Below are 18,955 nucleotides of genomic sequence, written 5' to 3' on the forward strand. Positions count from 1 at the left end.
TGTTTATCCAGTCATCTGTTGTTCCATCTTTTGGCTATTGCAAATAATTCTGCTATAAACACTGGTATGTAAGTATTTGAGTCCCCGCTTTTCCTGGTGGCTCAGAGGGTAAAACATCTGCCTACAATGTGGAAGACCAGGGTTTGATCCCTGGGTCAGAAAGATTCCCCTGGAGAAGGAAATGGCAACCCACTCCAGTATACTTGCCTGAAAAATCCCATGGACAGAGGAGCCTGGTAGGCTACAGTCCATGGGGACATGACTGAGCGACTTCACTTTCTTTCACTTTTTAAATTCTTTTGGGTATATACCTAGACATGGAATTGCCAGATCATAGGGTAGTTCTATGCTTAACTTTTTGAGGAACTGTCAGTCTGTTAGCACATCATCAGCAGCGCTCATTTCCATGATTCTCATGCCCATATGTTAAAGGATCAACTATAACTGAAAACTCAGCTGCCAAAGAAGCTGCCACCAAGGTGAGGTGGGCTTCTGTGTCTACCTTGCTGATGAGAACTGGTTTTAATTTAGTAGTGTCACAGCAAGGATTGGAATAGCTAGCAAGCATTCTCAATGTTGGAAGAGTTCAATATTTGACATCAAAATCATAGCAATCAACATTACATCTTTAAAATTATCATGTAAATAAGTAAGACCAGAATAATATCTGCATAGGTCAAACTAATATAGAAGGTACTGATAGGTATTGTATCAGCAGGTTAACCAAGAACACATCCAAGAGTTGATTTCTGATGGTCCAAATTTTGAACAAAAAATTCATTCAACAAATCGAGTAGACCAGCTAAAGCAAAAACTCGTAATGCAATATGAAAATCTTCTCTGGTAATCAAATAGCCCCAAACTGGAGGCAAGCCAATTCTCATTCACAAAACATCTGGAATTGTCCATGGATTTTCACATAGGCCTGGTTGTGCTTTCCTAGCCCTGTCATTGCCTGGACCCTTGGCAGTGAAGACCACCTTTTTCCCCCCAAGAAGGCCCTCCAGTTAATTTTTAAAAGTTTGTCATTTGGGTGCTTTATTGTCTCTTCATGTATCTAATAACTTATTTTACTCATTTGTTACTTGTAATTATGAGAGCTATAGTTTTATTTCTAGAAATTCTATTTTTAACTACTCATTATTTTCCTTTATTTTTTCATTAAAATTATTAATTTATTTATTTGGTTGCACTGGGTCTTAGCTACGGCACATGGGGTCTCTAACTGCAGCAAACTCTTAACTGTGGCACATGGTATCTAACTCCCTAGCTAGGGATCGAACCTGGGCTCCCTGCATTGGGATCTGGGAGCTTTAGCCACTGGTCCACCAGGGAAGTCCCTCATTGTTTTTCATAGTGACACTCTTTTCTTAGAGTTTATTCCTTCACTGATTAATTTAAATATGCGTATGCCATAACTTTTAGAGTTACGTTATACTATCTCAAGTCTTTAGGGTTCTAATCCTGGTATTCACTGTGTCTGTTAATTCATGCATAGTTTTTCCTTATGTGTTTTTTAAAAATTTTGATTGTGAGGTCATCATTTGATTGATGAGACTAGCTTATGGCCTGGATTGTGAAAGTCTCCTCCTAGAGAGATGTTCCATTTAATTCTGGGGTATCACTGGCTTGGTGAAAATTGTATCACTGGTTGCATAAACTGTTATAAGAATTTCTTGGTCTAGATGTTCTGGGACCGTGAGAATAACTAAAAATGAAATAGCCAAGAGAAAAGCAAAACCAAAGCCCCATGAAATAAATCTCCAGGTTTTCCATCTCAACTGAAAGTATTTTATTTTAATATTTTTCCTCATTTAGAGCCTAGGGAAAAAGTAGTGATGTTCCTTGTTATTCAGTACTGGTGGATGGATTTTTCTTTTCTAGGTCACCATTTTTACTGAACATCCTGCTTATAGATGATCCTGGCTGTGTGTTTGGGTCTTAGGTCCAATTTCCTAGTCTTTGCAAAACTAAAAACTTATCTCCAGATCTTACAAGGTGGCAAAACCTAAGCCCTTAAGTTACTGAGTTCTATCATCTTCCTTGGAAGCTCCAGAGTCTCAGTATTCTAACTACTCTGAGCCTTTCTCTTGCCTCTATGTATCTTTCTTCTTGTGTATTCATCTATGTGTGTGTGTATTGCTTTATTCAGTTGGTTCTATTCCATTTTGTCAACGGTTTCCTTTGCTGTACAAAAATTTTTCAGTTTAATTATGTCCCATTTATTTTTGCTTTCATTTCTTTTTCCTTAGAATACAGAGTTAAGAAAAGATCCCCTATGATTTATGTCAAAGAATGTTTAGCCTAGGTTCTCTTCTAGGAATTTATGGTTTCAGGTCTTACATTTAGGTCTTTAATCCATTTTGAGTTTATTTTTGTGTGTGCTATTAGAGAGTGTTCTGATCTCATTCTTTTACATGGAGCTACCTAGTTTTCCCAGAACCACTTATTGAAGAGATTGTCTTTTCTCCATTGTATATTCCTGCCTCCTAAGAAGAAAGAAAGAAAGAAATAAAGTGAAGTCACTCAGTCCTGTCCGACTCTTGGGGACCCCATGGACTGTAGTCCACCAGTCTCCTCCGTCCATGGGATTCTCCAGGCAAGAATACTGGAATGGGTTGCCATTTCCTTCTCCAAGGGATCTTCCCGACCCAGGGATCGAACCCAGGTCTCCTTCATTGCAGGCAGTCTTTAACCTCTGAGCCACCAGGGAAGCCCAAGCTTGCCTCCTAAGCTGGAGATTAATTAACCATCAATGTGTGGGTTTATTTCTGGGCTCTCTATTCTGTTCTATTGATCTATGTGTCTGTTTTTGTACCAGTACCATGCTGTTTTGATTACTGTTACTTTGTGGTGTAGTCTGAATTCAAGGAGGATAATATCTCCAGCTTTACTTTGCCTATTCTGGGTCTTTTGTGGTTGCATATAAATTTAAGGATTAATTTTTCCAGTTCTGTGAAAATATCATGAGCATTTTGATAGCAGTTACATTAAATCTGTAGATTTTTCTGGGTAATATGGCCATTTTAACAATATTTATTATTCCAATCCAAGAATATAGTATATCTTCTCAGTTTTCTGCATCATTTTCAAATTTCTTCATCAAAGTTTTTATAGTTTTCAGAGTATAGGTTTTGACCTTCACCAGAAGTGTACAGAAAAGGCAACAAATATTAATCTTGCTTGCAGAATTCATCTATTAGTTTTAATGGCTTTTGAGTGGAGATATTTTGTTTTTGTTCAGTCACTAAGTTGTGCCTGACTCTTTGTGCCCCATGGACTGCAGCACACCAGGCTTCTCTGTCCTTCACTATCTCCCAGAGTTTGCTCAAATTCGTGTCCATTAGTCAGTGATGCTATCTAACCATCTCATCCTCTGCTGCTCCCTTCTCCTTTTGCCTTCAACCTTTCCCAGCATCAAGGTCTTTTCCAATGAGTCAGTTCTTCACATCAGGTAGCCAAAGTAATGAAGCTTCAGCTTTAGCATCACTACTTCCAATGAATATTCAGGGTTGATTTCTTTTAGGATTGACTGGTTTTGATCTCCTTGCAGTCCAAGGGACTCTCAAAAGTTTTTTCCAGCTCCACGGTTTGAAAGCATCAATTCTTTGGTGCTCAGTCTTCTTTATGGTCCAACTCACATCCGTATATGACTACTGAAAAAACTATAGCTTTGACTCTATGGAAATTTGTCATCAAGCGATGTCTCTGCTTTTTAATATGCTGCCTATATGTCATAGCTTTCCTTCTAAGGGGCAAGCATCTTTTAATTTCATGGCTGTAGTCACCATCTGCAGTGATTCTGGAGCTCAGGAAAATAAAATCTGTCACTGCTTCCACTTATTCCCCTTCTATATGTGATGAACCTGAATGAAGTGATGAGCCTGAATGCCATGATCATAGTTTTTTGAATGTTGAATTTTAAGCCAGCTTTTTCACTCTCCTCTTTCACCCTCATCAAAAGGCTCTTTAGTTCCTCTTCACTTTCTGCCATTAAAGTGGTATCATCTGCATATCTGAGGTTGCTGATATGGATTTATATGTATAGAATCATGTCATCTCCAAATAATTACAATTTTAGTGTTTTCCCTTCCAATTTGGATGTCTTTTATTTCTCTTTCTTGTCTGATTGCTGTGGCTAGGATATCCAATACTATGTTAAGTAGAAATGGTGAGCATGGGCATCCTTTCTTCCTCCTGATTTGAGTAAAGGATTTCAAGTTTTCACTATAGAATAAAAAATTGTTAGTTGTGAGTTTGTCATAAATGGTTGCTATTGTGTTGAGATATATTTCCTCTGTACCCACTTTTTTCCTTCTTTCTTTTTTAAATTGAAGTATAATTGATTTAATATTTTGTCATAGCTTCTGGTGTACAGCAAAGTGATTGCTCTGTTCAGAATGTCTATTTCTGCATGATTCAGTCTGATTGCTTGTTTCCAGAAATTTGTCCATTTCTCCTAAGCTGTCCAATTCTTGGTAAATAACTGTAGTATTCTTTTATTATTCTTTATATCTTAAACTTAATTTGATGAGCCACATTCATCATTTGCTTTAGAAAGTAATTACTTCATTCATAGGTTACACTTTTTATTTCTTATCTAATTTATTGATCATTTTATAAATACTTCATTAAATAATACTGGTAATAGTGGTCTAATTCTATTTGCTATATTATAATCAGCTCAATTCCAGAAAAATAAGTGACCCAATCAAAAAATGGGCCAAAGAACTAAATAGACATTTCTCCAAAGAAGACATACAGATGGCTAACAAACACATGAAAAGATGCTCAACATCACTCATTATCAGAGAAATGCAAATCAAAACCACTATGAGGTACCATTTCACGCCAGTCAGAATGACTGCAATCCAAAAGTCTACAAGAAATAAATGCTGGAGAGGGTGTGGAGAAAAGGGAACCCTCTAACACTGTTGGTGGGAATGCAATCTAGTACAGCCACTATGGAGAACAGTGTGGAGATTCCTTAAAAAACTGGAAATAGAACTGCCTTATGACCCAGCAATCCCACTACTGGGCATACACACTGAGGAAACCAGAATTGAAAGAGACACGTGTACCCCATTGTTCATTGCAGCACTGTTTATAATAGCCAGGACATGTAAGCAACCTAGATGTCCATCAGCAGATGAATGGATAAGAAAGCTATGGTACATATACATAATGGAGTATTACTCAGCCATTAAAAAGAACACATTTGAATCAGTTCTAATGAGGTGGATGAAACTGGAGCCGATTATACAGAGTGAAGTAAGCCAGAAAGAAAAACACCAATACAGTATACTAACGCATATATATGGAATTTAGAAAGATGGTTAACAATAACCCTGTATACGAGACAGCAAAAGAGACACTATGTATAGAACAGTTTTTTGGACTCTGTGGGAGAGGGAGAGGGTGGGATGATTTTGGAGAGTGGCATTGAAACATGTATAATATCATATATGAAACAAGTCGCCAGTCCAGGTTTGATGCATGATACAGGATACTTGGGGCTGGTGCACTGGGACGACCCAGAGGGATGGCACAGGGAGGGAGGAGGCAGGAGAGTTCAGGATGGGGAACACTTGTATACCTGTGGCGGATTCATGTTGATATATGGCAAAACCAATACAATATTGTAAAGTTAAAAAAAAATTAAAAAAAATATAAATCTTAAAAGTTCTTTCTCCATTAAGTAAAATGCAGACTGCTCTGAATAAGTATTATTTAATTGACCTGAAACATTTTAGAAGCATACTCACAGGTTATGAGGTAAAATCTTGGGATCATTCAACATGAATATAGATGGATAGAGCTTAATAACCCTATGTAATTCCAGTGATTTGGTTTTGCCTATGATTTTTACAGATAAGATCATCATCTAACAATGAGGTCTCCTGTCTATCTGAATAAGAGAAGTGGCCACTGGAGGCCATGAGTACTAAATACTAGTGAATACAGGCCAAGTAGCCACTATATAGTGTCTTAATTAAGGCCAAGTCAAAACTGAAACTAACTTAGCATGGACATGGGGATGGTTAGAAATTCAACAGACCCTGCAACTAAGAGACCAATAATAAAGGACTTGTTATGGGAATGCAGACAGGTGTTTGAAGAATGGCAAGCTGGGATGTGCATCCTTTTTAAAATGTGATTTGGGGTTTTATATATACACCATAGCTCCTGGGCACTTGAAATATGTATATTCATATTCAGTAGATTTCAGCCAATATTTAGTGAATCTTTGATGTGTACTAGGGCACTGTGCAGTGGGGTAGGGATACACAGATCATCAAGATCCCTGACACCTCCCCTGGTCCTGGTCCCAGAGAACCACAGGATTACTGCAGGTGGGCAGAACCCCCCCCCCCCCCCACCAAAAAAAAAAAAAAACAAAAAACAAAACACCAAAACAGTAAAGAACAATAGAAAAAGTTGCTAAAATAAAACACTTCTTCCCACAACTGTTTCATGTTTTCTCCTGTAATCCTTTCAACAACCTGATGAGATACATTATTATTTCCATGTTAGAATTAAAAAATACTGAGATAGGGCTTCCCCGGCAGTCCAGAGGTTAAGACTTCAGACTTCCAAAGCAAGGGGTACAGGTTTGATCCCCAGTCAGGGAACTAAGATCCCACATGCTATGGGGGATGGCCCCCCAAAAAATACTCTTAAAAAAACCACTGGGATACACTTTATGCCTTGGTTTGTAATTTAGAATGTTTTTAGGTATCAGACAGAAGACAAAACTGAGATAACTAGACAAGGTGTCAGATGATAGGAATTGGCAGGGATTCTGAAGAACTGGGGCCAATGTGCTTTACTTGAGGATGTTCAAAGTCAAGACTAACCAAAATAAAAACAACCTTGTAGGCTGCCGGATCTCAAACAAAACAAAGCTGTAGGATAGGTGCAGCAGCCAGTTTCTGATGTCTGCTCTGTTCCATCACAGCCACCAAATTCTGCAGATGGGGAAGAAAGCTAAGGCTCCTTGATGACTCTAGCTTTCAGCCTTCTTACCCCCTCCCACCCCTGAGAAGTGGGAGCAAGAACATCAAAGGCGTCTAAGATAAGTAATAACACTCCTCCCACTCTAGTAGATTGTAAAGTGTGTTGCAAAGTACCAGTGATTAAAACCATATAGCTTTGGATTTAGAAAATTCATCATTGCAATAGAATAGGAATTTCAGAAATTCAAAATTGTACAAAGCTTTGTAACATGTTAGAAACAGTATCACAATAGGGAACAGATTTACTATTCAATGTTTTGAAGAAATCGAATCTCAGTAGGGAAGAGGGTAAATTCAGAGCTAGACACTACAATAGATTCTCAGTAAGTCAAAGAATGAATGATTTAAAAACCACCTGTCAAAAAGAGCTTAAGGTAAACAAATTAGCTTGATTGAATGCTACTGAAGACTGTCATGGGACATCTTGAATGTCAGTATTACCTGACTCCTGGGGCACATTCCATGTACAAAAATCTGTGGTAGCCAAAAATGCTGTAAAACACATATCAAAAAGAAAATAAATAGATTAGAGAAATTTATATCTGAAGAAGAATAAATATGATATAAATATATAACATTGTCATTTGATTCCACTTTGAGTGTAGTAAGAAAGGAACAGATGTTTTTGCTGATGGAAAAAAGTGCAGTATCTTATTACATTATAAAATGTCCATCCTCAGAGTAATTAACAGCATACAAATAAGGACAACTTGGAGGTACTATTATATCCCCATTAAAGTAATAAAGCCAGTGGTAAAATCCAGTGATGACAAGTCAGGAGGAGAAATAAGTTCCCAAGAAATTGTATATTTGTCTGGTCTCTTTCGAGAGCAATGTGGTTTTCTCTCTCAAGGACTATGAAAGTGCTAATATGTTTTGATCAAACAATTCCTTGCTCCCACAAATAAATATTTTTTAATGCCTAAAATGTTTATAACAAAATCAATTATAAAAATATAAAGGGAAATAAATAAATACATATATAGCTACTTAAATGGCAAAAGTGTGAATGATATAAAGTGAAAGATTAAAATATGGAACAATGTTCTGTGCTGACTTCATTGATAGATAATAGAATTTTGAGTCATATTGAGACATACCAAAGGCTATAATAAAGGTCATATATGACAAACCCACAACTAATATCATATTTAGTGGTGAAAAGCTGAAAGTATTTTCTCTAAGATCAGGAACAAGACAAGAAAGTCCTCTTTTGCCACTTTCATTCAACATAGTTTTGGAAGCCTTATCCACTGCAGTCAGGGAAGAAAAAAAAAGGAATATAAATTAGAAAAGAAGAAGTAAAACTGTCACTATTTGCAGATGACATGATGCTATACATAAAAAATCCTAAAGATACTTCTAGAAAACTACTGGAGCTCATCAATGAATTTGGTAATGTTGCAGGATACAGCATCAATGCACAGAAATCTGTTGCACTTCTGTACACTAACAACAATAGATAAGAAAAAAATTAAGGAAACAATCTCATTTACCATTGCATCAAGAAGAATAAAATGTCTAGGCATAAAGCTACATAAGGAGGTAAAACAGCTGTACTCTGAAAACTGTAAGACACTGATGAAAGAAATGGAAGATGACACAAATAGATGAAAAGATATACCATGTTTTTGGATGGGAAGAATTAATATTGTCAAAATGACTATACTACTCAAAGCAATGTACAGATGCAGTGCAATTCCTGTCAAATTATCCCTATCAAGTTATCAGTGGCATTTTTCACAGAGCTAGAATAAAAACTATTAAAATTTGTATGAAAATACAAAATACATCAAGTAACCAAATAAATTGTAAGAAAGGAAAATGGAGCTTGAGGAACCAGGCTCCGTGACTTCAAACTATGCTATAAAGCTATAGTAATCAAAACAGTATGGTACAGGAACAAAAACAGACTCATAGAAAGTGAAAGTAAAGTTGCTCAGTCCTGTCAGACTCTTTGTGACCCTACGGACTGTAGCCTACCAGGTTCCTCCATCCATGGGATTTTCCAGGCAAGAGTACTGGAGTGGGGTGCCATTTCCTTCTCCAGGGGATCTTCCCAACCCCAGGTCTCCTGCATTGCAGGTAGATGCTTTACTGTATGAGCCACCAGGGAATTTATAGATCAATGGAACAAGAGAGAAAGCCCAGAAATAAATCAATACACCTATAGTCAATTAATCTACAACAAAGGAGGCAAGAATATACAACGGACAGCCTCTTCTATAAGTGGTACTGGGAAAACAGAGCAGCCAATGTAAAAATAAGGATTTAGAATATTCTCTAACACCATACACAAAAACAATCTGAAAATGGATTAAAGAACTAAATGTTTAAGACTGGATACTCTGAAACTCTTAGAGGAAAACAGGCAGAACCATCTTTGACATAAATCACAGAAATATCTTTTTAAATCCACATCCTAGAGCAGTGGCAGATGCATGTTGATGTATGGCAAAACCAGTACAATATTGTAAAGCAAAAAAAAAAAAAAAAAGGAAGAAAGAAAGAAAATAAAAACAAAAATAGACAAATAAAGATAACATAATTAAGTTAAAGGCTTTTACACAGCAAAGAAAACTATAAACTAAAGAAAACAAACAAACAAACAAACAAAAAATCCCACAGAATGTGGAAAATATTTGCAAACAAAGCTACCAACAAGGGATTAACCTCCAAAATATACAATTTTTGCAGTTCTATTTAAAAATTCCAATCAAAAAATGGGCAGAAGATCTATATAGAAATGTCTCCAAAGAAGATGTACAGATGACAAAAAAAAAAAGCACATGAAAAGATGCTCAATTTCATTAATAATTGTAAAAGTGAAAGTCGCTCAGTTGATTCCAACTCTTTGCGACCGCATGGACTATACAGTCCATGGAATTCTCTAGGCCAGAATACTGGAGTGGGTAGCCTTTCCCTTCTGCAGGGGATCTTCCCAACCCAGGGATCAAACCCAGGTCTCCTGCATTACAGGCAGATTCTTTACCAGCTGAGCCACAAGGGAAGAAATAATTGGAGAAATGCAAATCAAAACTACAATGAGGTATGACATAACACCAGTCAGAATGGCCATCATTAAAAAAATGTACAAACAATAAATGCTGGAGAGGTTATGATGAAAAGGGATCCCCCTACACTGCTGGTGAAAATGTAATTTTGGTGTAGCCACTATGGAGAACAGTATGGAGGTTCCTTAAACAACTAAAAATAGAACTTCCATATGATCCAGCAATCCCACCCTTGGGCATATACCTGGAGAAATCCACGATTCAAAAAGATATGTGCACCCTAAGGTTCCTTTTCTTTTTAGTGCGGGTGGCTGAGACCGGCACATTTAGCGCTGCTGAGAGGAGCTACCCCACGTCCGAGGTCAGGGGCAGAAGCCGGGAGGACCCTATGCCCGAAGAGAGGTGGCCAGGAGGACCTACCCCACGCCCGAGGCCAGGGGCCACAGCCAGGAGGAGAAACCCCACCTCCAAGGAGTGGTGGCTGCGTGGGCACAGGAGGGCCTAGAGGAGCTATTCTACATTCAGGGTCAGAAGGGGTGGCGGTGAGGAGAAATGGTATGGACCTCACAGAAATGGTATGGACCTCATCCAAGGTAAGGAGCACCAGCTGCGCTTTGCTGGAGCGGCTGTAAAGAGATACCCCACGTCAAAGGTAAGAGAAACCCAAGTAAGATGGTAGGTGTTGCAAGAGGGCATCAGAGGGTAGACACGCTGAAACCATACTCACAGAAAACTAGTCAATCTAATCACACTAGGACCACAGCCTTGTCTAACTCAATGAAACTAAGCCATGCCTGTGGGGCCACCCAAGACGGGTGGGTCATGGTGGAGAGGTCTGACAGAATGTGGTCCACTGGAGAAGGGAATGGCAAACCACTTCAGTATTCTTGCCTTGAAAACCCCATGAACAGTATGAAAAGGCAAAATGATAGGATACTGAAAGAGGAACTCCCCAGGTCAGTAGGTGCCCAATATGCTACTGGAGATCAGTGGAGAAATAACTCCAGAAAGAATGAAGGGATGGAGCCAAAGCAAAAACAATACCCAGTTGTGGATGTGGCTGGTGATAGAAGCAAGGTCTGATGCTGTAAAGAGCAATATTGCATAGGAACCTGGAATGTCAGGTCCATGAATCAAGGCAAATTGGAAGTGGTCAAACAGGAGATGGCAAGAGTGAATGTCAGCATTCTAGGAATCAGCGAACTAAAATGGACTGGAATGGGTGAATTTAACTCAGATGACCATTGTATCTACTACTGCGGGCAGGAATCCCTCAGAAGAAATGGAGTGGCCATCATGGTTAACAAAAGAGTCTGAAATGCAGTACTTGGATGCAATCTCAAAAATGACATAATGATCTCTGTTCGTTTCCAAGGCAAACCATTCAATATCACAGTAATCCAAGTCCATGCCCCACCAGTAACACTGAAAAAGCTGAAGTATAACGGTTTTATGAAGACCTACAGGACCTTTTAGAACTAACACCCAAAAAAGATGTCCTTTTCATTATAGGGGACTGGAATGCAAAAGTAGGAAGTCAAAAAACACTTGGAGTAACAGGCAAATTTGGCCTTGGAATATGGAATGAAGCAGGGCAAAGACTAAGAGTTCTGCCAAGAAAATGCACTGGTCATAGAAAACACCCTCTTCCAACAACATAAAAAGAAGACTCTACACATGGACATCACCAGATGGTCAACACGGAAATCAGATTGATTATATTCTTTGCAGCCAAAGATGGAGAAGCTCTATACAGTGAACAAAAACAAGACCAGGAGCTGACTGTGGCTCAGATCATGAACTCCTTATTGCCAAATTCAGACTGAAATTGAAGAAACTAGGGAAAACCACTAGACTATTCAGGTATGACCTAAATCAAATCTCTTATGATTATACAGTGGAAGTGAGAAATGGATTTAAGGGCCTAGATCTGATAGATAGAGTGCCTGATGAACTATGGACTGAGGTTTGTGACATTGTACAGGAGATAGGGTACAAGACCATCCCCATGGAAAAGAAATGCAAAAAGGCAAAATGGCTGTCTGGGGAGGCCTTACAAATAGCTGTGAAAAGAAGAGAAGTGAAAAGCAAAGGAGAAAAGGAAAGATATAAGCATCTGAATGCAGAGTTCCAAAGAATAGCAAGAAGAGATAAGAAAGCCTTCCTCAGTGATCAATGCAAAGAAATAGAGGAAAACAACAGAATGGGAAAGACTAGAGATCTCTTCAAGAAAATTAGAGATACCTAGGGAACATTTCATGCAAAGATGGGCTCAATAAAGGACAGAAATTGTATGGACCTAACAGAAGCAGAAGAGATTAAGAAGAGGTGGCAAGAATACACAGAAGAACTGTACAAAAAAGATCTTCACGACCCAGATAATCACGATGGTGTGATCATTCACCTAGAGCCAGATATCCTGGAATGTGAAGTCAAGTGGGCCTTAGAAAGCATCACTACAAACAAAGCTAGTGGAGGTGATGAAATTCCAGTTGAGCTCTTTCAAATCCTGAAAGATGATGCTGTGAAAGTGCTGCACTCAATATGCCAGCAAATTTGGAAAACTCAGCAGTGGCCACAGGACTGGAAAAGGTCAGTTTTCATTCCAATCCCAAAGAAAGGCAATGCCAAAGAATGCTCAAACTACCGCACAATTGCACTCATCTCACATGCTAATAAAGTAATGCTCAAAATTCTCCAAGCCAGGCTCCAGCAATATGTGAACCGTGAACTTCCAGATGTTCAAGCTGGTTTTAGTAAAGGCAGAGGAACAAGAGACCAAATTGCCAAGATCCGCTGGATCATAGAAAAAGCAAGAGTTCCAGAAAAACATCTATTTCTGCTTTATTGACTATGCCAAAGCCTTTGACTGTGTGGATCACAACAAACTCTGGGAAATTCTGAAAGAGATGGGAATACCAGATTACCTGACCTGACTCTTGAGAAACCTACACGCAGGTCAGGAAGCAACAGTTAGAACTGGACATGGAACAACAGACTGTTTCCAAGTAGGAAAAGGAGTACATCAAGGCTGTATATTGTCACCCTGCTTATTTAACTTATATGCGGAGTACATCATGAGAAACGCTGGGCTGGAAGAAGCACAAGCTGGATTCAAGATTGCCAGGAGAAATATCAATAATATCAGATACGCAGATGACATCACCCTTATGGCAGAAAGTGAAGAGGAACTAAAAAGCCTCTTGATGAAGGTAAAAGAGGAGAATGAAAAAGTTGGCTTAAAACTCAACATTCAGAAAACGAAGATCATAGCATCTAGTCCTATAACTTCATGGGAAATAGATGGGGAAACAGTGGAAACATTGTCAGGGTTTATTTTTTTGGGCTCCAAAATCATTGCAGATGGTGACTGCAGCCATGAAATTAAAAGATGCTTACTCCTTGGAAGAAAAGTTATGACCAACCTAGATAGCATATTAAAAAGCAGAGACCTTACTTTGCCAACAGAGATCCGTCTAGTCAAGGCTATGATTTTTCCAGTGGTCATGTATGGATGTGAGAGTTGGACTGTGAAGAAAGCTGAGCGCCGAAGAATTGATGCTTTTGAACTGTGGTGTTGGAGAAGACTCTTGAGAGTCCCTTGGACTGCAAGGAGATCCAACCAGTCCATCCTAAAGGAGGTCAGTCCTGTGTGTTGGAAGGACTGATGCTGAAGCTGAAACTCCAATACTTTGGTCACCTCATGCATTGAGTTGACTCATTGGAAAAGACTCTGATGCTGGGAGGGATTGAGGGCAGGAAGAGCAGGGGATGACAGAGGATGAGATGGCTGGATGGCATCACTGACTCGATGAGTTTGAGTTTGAGTGAACTCTGGGAGTTTGTGATGGACAGGGAGGCCTGGCATGCTGTGATTCATGGGGTTGTAAAGAGTTGAACATGACTGAGCAACTGAATTGAACTGAACTGAACTGAACTAACATATACAAAATAGATGATCAACAAAGACCTACTGCATAGCACAGGGAACTCTACTCAGTATAATAACTTATAATTGAAAGAATCTGAAAAAAATAGATATCTGTGCTCAGTCACTCAGTTGTGTCTGACTTTTTGTCGCCCCATGGACTGTAGCCCACTAGGCTCCTCTGTCCATGGAATTTTCCAGGCAAGACTACTACAATGGGATGCCATTTCCTCCTCCAGGGGATCTTCCAAACCCCAGGACTGAACTCATGTCCTTTGTGTCTCCTGCATTGGCAAGGGGATTCTTTACTACTAGTGCCATCTAATAGAAAGAATCTGAAAAATAGAATCTACTATTCTTAGTAGATAAGAATCTGCTTATCTGTATAAGTAGATATATTTATATGTATATACATCGATAGGCTCCCCTGGTGGCTCAGTGGTTGGCAACCCACTCTAGTTTTCTTGCCTGGGAAACCCCATGGACAGAGGAGCCTGGCAGGCTACAGTCTATAGGGCTGCCAAAGAGTCAGACACTTAGTGACTAAACAACATACACATAGACATGTATAACTTTGTATGATGTATACATAGATATGTGTATGTATAACTTTGCTGTACACCTGAAACTAACACAACATTGGAAATCAACTGTACTCCAATATGAAATAAAAATTTAGAAAAAAAGTTACTTCAGTTTATGGAACACTTGCTAGTGACCAGAAGGTCTGGCTAGGTTCTTGGAGACAATGGAAAAAAAGAGTTGTAGAATTTGGAACAAGATGGTGGAGGAATAGGTGAACATGGATATATCTCTCTCCTTGGATACATCAGGAATACATCTTTAGACACAGAAGTGCATGCAGAATACCAGCTGAGAGTGGACAGGAGTACCTGACCACCAGAAAAGAATATGCAGAACCACGTAAAATTCGGTAGGATGAAGGAACTAGGGAGAAAAACAGGAGTGTTAGTAGGGCCCGACCTACCTTCAGCAGGTGGGGGAACAGAAGCAGGGGTCCGATCCCCACAGCAGGGAAACTGTCTGAGTCAGAGGAAAAACCTTTAAGGCTGAGAGTGAAACAGCTGATCTATGGCAGCCTAAATGGAATGAGAATCAGACAGTCCTTGCTGCAGCCATGCATACCCTGAACAGGGATGCAGGTCCCCTGGAAGGCACAGCGGCTGGGAGCTTGAGTTTAGGGATTGTGGAGCAATCCCAGGGCGAGGGCTGCTGTCGACTGCAGAGAGACGGATCCAGGGGATGTGAGGGAGGAGATCGTGGTGGGAAATGACTGTGGAAATGACCATGGAAGCAAGGTGATATGGCTGAGTCATGCGTAGCGGGTGGAGCCATCACCATAGCCTCTCTCCCCCAACATGCCAGCATCAGCAGCTGAACAATAGAGAGGCTGGCCCATCAAACACCTGACACACTGAACTACAGAGCAAGACCCCACCCAGGGTGCTCCTTTAAGTGACTGATACACCGATCTACAGAGTAGGACCCTAGCCACGGGGCCCCTTGAAGCGACTGATGCACCAAACAAGAGAGAAGGACCCCAGGCAAGGGAGCCCTCTAAGTGCCTGAATGGGCAGAGCTACAGAGAAAGACTGGCCAAAGAGACCTTCTGATCTCCAGCTACAAGAGGCTGGAAAAAACACTGATCCGGCCATAACTCCTGCAGTGGAAGCAGTCTGTGTCCCTGCACACTTGGCACCATCAGGGTCCCCACAAGTCAAGCAGATGCACCACCTTCACACTCAACCCTCACTGGGGCAGAGCAGCCACAGGCAAAAAAGTCTTGTGTCTATGCACGCAGGGTCGCTTTGGTCATGTCAGACTCTTTGCAACCATGTGGACTGTGGCTTGCCAGGTTTCTTTGTCAGGGATGAGAGTTCTCCAGGCAAGAACACTGGAGTGTATTGGCCATTACTTGTTGCCATACCCTTTTAGAGCACTATACTTCCTGCTGCCCTAGCCGCCAACTCCCTTGAGGACCTGGTGCTGCCAGAACCCCTGAGACCCAAACAGCTGCACCACCTCCACACCTGGCCCTCACTGGAGCAAACCCAACCCCTCCAGGGCAGCCTCAGGAGCAAACTCCAGTGGATGACCCACATATAGAGATGGAAATAAAACCACAACTGAAATCCAGGGGCAGTGTGACTAAGGAAGAAGATCCAAAACTTTCCCACTAGCAGTTCAAGCTGCAGATTAAATCTACAAGACCAACTAGGTAGACGCTGTGTCTATGGAATATATGAAAGGACATTGAGAGCTCCCACAGAAGAAAACTCACTAGCTCTGATAGCTGTGGACATTGGAGGCAAGAACACACAGGACTAGGACCAGATTAAAATCTGAGCTGCCCCCACAGCAGGTCCAGAGAGATCAGCACAGCGTTGGAGGGCATCCCAGGGAGGTGAGGTGGACTGTAACTCCCAGTGTAGGAAAGGACTCTGACAGCAGTGACTCAAGAAAAGCATTAATCTTATTTTTTGACTTGCTCTGTAGATTCTTTTGGATTTTTTTTTCTTTTTTTTCTTTGCCTCCCCACTCTCCTTTCTGTTGTAGTTGTCGATTTTATTGACAGTAAGAAATCCAGTTAAGCTTTTGAACTTATTTTTTTCCCCCCACTCACATTTTTTATTGTTGTCATAAACATCTGCCTCTACAATGGGCTTTTGCATTTCTGTGGAGTTTTCCTCTTTTTTTCTTTTCCATTTTTTAAATTTTAATTAAAAAAAAAAACCTATCATTATTTTTTCTACATTTACTCCTTTGTTTACTTTTCCTACTGTTCTTTTTCCCTTGCAGCTAATCTTTGATGTATATAAATCTTCTCCATCTACCTCTATTTAACTTTGCCTATCTATTCTTTATTTTCTTTCTTTCCTTTCCTCTCAACATATTTATTAGTTTTGTTTTCATTGATTTATTCCCCACTTGGTGCCTTGCTTTAGTTTTGTTTTCCAGTTAGTGCTAAGTTAGTTTTGTTCTTAACTGGTAAATACAATTTGTGATTTCCTTTGTGCTCCAGGTCAATCTACTGTACTTTATTTTTGTTGGACTGTTTTCACTGTGCTCATGGGTGTATATGTATATGTGCATATTCCATTATTTTAATTATTATTTGACTGATTTTGTAACTGCCATTTGTCTGAGGTTCATCTTTGATTTCTCAGTTTTGGACATTTGTTTTAATCTCACTTAATGCCATAACAAACCACCTGTGGAATCTTTGTTCCTGACCAGAGATCAAGCTGTGAGTTTTTGGAGTGCGAGCACTGACTCCAAGACCCTAGACTACCAGAGAACTAACTCTAGGAAGTATCAAATAGTGATAACTCACACGAAGGAAACCACTGGACTACAACACTCTGCATCACCCAACCACCAGTAGCACCCTGTGCAGGATGCCTCATCTAAACAACAAACAAACAAACAAAACTACAAACCCAGTCATCAGCAGACAGGATTACCACCTCACTCAGCCTTGCCAATCAGAGGAAAAATAAACAAACAAACAAACAAAAACTTCACACAAATCTCACCCTGTAGGAAGTTCACACACATACAAACTGCTGGACCAATCTTAGGAGGACAGAAACCGAAAGGAAGAAAGAACTCAACTTTCTTCAAGGAAAGAATTCAACTTTCCTGAAGCCTGGGAAAGGAGACCTCAAACACATTAACTTAAAAAAAAAAAATGAAAAGGCAGAGGAATACTGCACAAATGAAGGAACAAACCAGAAACACAGAAGTCCAAATAAATGAAGAGGAAATAGGCAAACCACCTGAAAAAGAATTCAGAATAATGGTAGTAAAGATGATAAACAACCTTGAAAATAACATGGAAAAAATGTAAGAATCAATTAACAAAGACCTAGAAGAATTAAAGAATAAACATACACGTGTTCCCCATCCTGAAACCCCCTCCCACCTCCCTCCCCATACCATCCCTCTGGGTTACCCCAGTGCACTAGCCCCAAGCATCCTGTATCATGCATCGAAGGCAAAACCAATACAATATTGTAAAGTAATTAGCCTTCAATTAAAATAAATAAATTTATATTTAAAAAATTAAAAAAAAGAATAAACATACAGAGAAAAACAACACAATTAATGAAATTAAAAATACTCTAGAAGGAATCAATAGCAGAATATCTAAAGCAGAAGAATGAATCAGTGAGCTGGAAGATAAAATCGTGGAAATAACTTCTAAAGAGCAGAATAAAGTAAAAAAAATGAAAAGAGCTGAGGACAGTCTCAGAGACCTCTGGGACCATATCAAACACATCAACATTCGAATCATAGGGGTCTCAAAAGAAGAAGAGAAAAAGAAATAGTATGAGAAAATTTTTGAAGTGATTATAGTTGAAAATTTCCCCAACATGGAAAAGGAAATAGTCAGTCAAGTACAAGAAGCACAAAGAGTCCCATACAGGATAAACCCAAAGAGAAACATGCCAAGACACATATTAATCAAATTAACAAAGACTATACATAAACAAAGAGTATTAAAAACAGCAAGGGAGAAGCAACAAGTAACATACAAGGGAAACCCCATACACTTAACAGCTGATCTTTCAGCAGAAATTTTACAGGCCAGAAGGGAATGGCAGGCTATATTTAAAGTACTGAAAGGGAAAACTCTACAACCAAGACTTCTGTACCTGGCAAGGATCTCATTCAAAATTGATGGAGAAATAAAAAGCTTTCAGACAAGCAAAAGTTAAGAGAATTCGGTACCACCAAACAAGGTTTACAACAAATGTTAAAGGGACTTATATAGTCAAGAAATACAAGAGAAGAAAAAAGATCTACAAAGTCAACCCCAAACAATCAAGAAAATGGCAATAGGAACATTGATATCAGTAATTACTTTAAAAGTAAATGGAGTAAATGCTCCAACCAAAAGACACAGACTGGCTGAATGGATACAAAAACAAGACCCATATATATTCTGTCTACAAGAAACCCACTTCAGACTT

The 18,955-nt window shown here is 39.5% G+C and overlaps 1 pseudogene; it reads right to left on the reverse strand.

Moving 5' to 3' along the window:
* Window positions 1-388: 388 nt before the first annotated feature.
* Window positions 389-18,955, reverse strand: part of LOC147342660 (cardiolipin synthase (CMP-forming) pseudogene) — a 41,008-nt pseudogene continuing 22,441 nt past the window's right edge.

This window comes from Bos grunniens, chromosome 29 (assembly GCF_055505025.1).
Source record: "Bos grunniens cultivar Pamir isolate PY7600 chromosome 29, Bosgru_T2T1.0, whole genome shotgun sequence".
Lineage (NCBI taxonomy): Eukaryota > Metazoa > Chordata > Mammalia > Artiodactyla > Bovidae > Bos > Bos grunniens.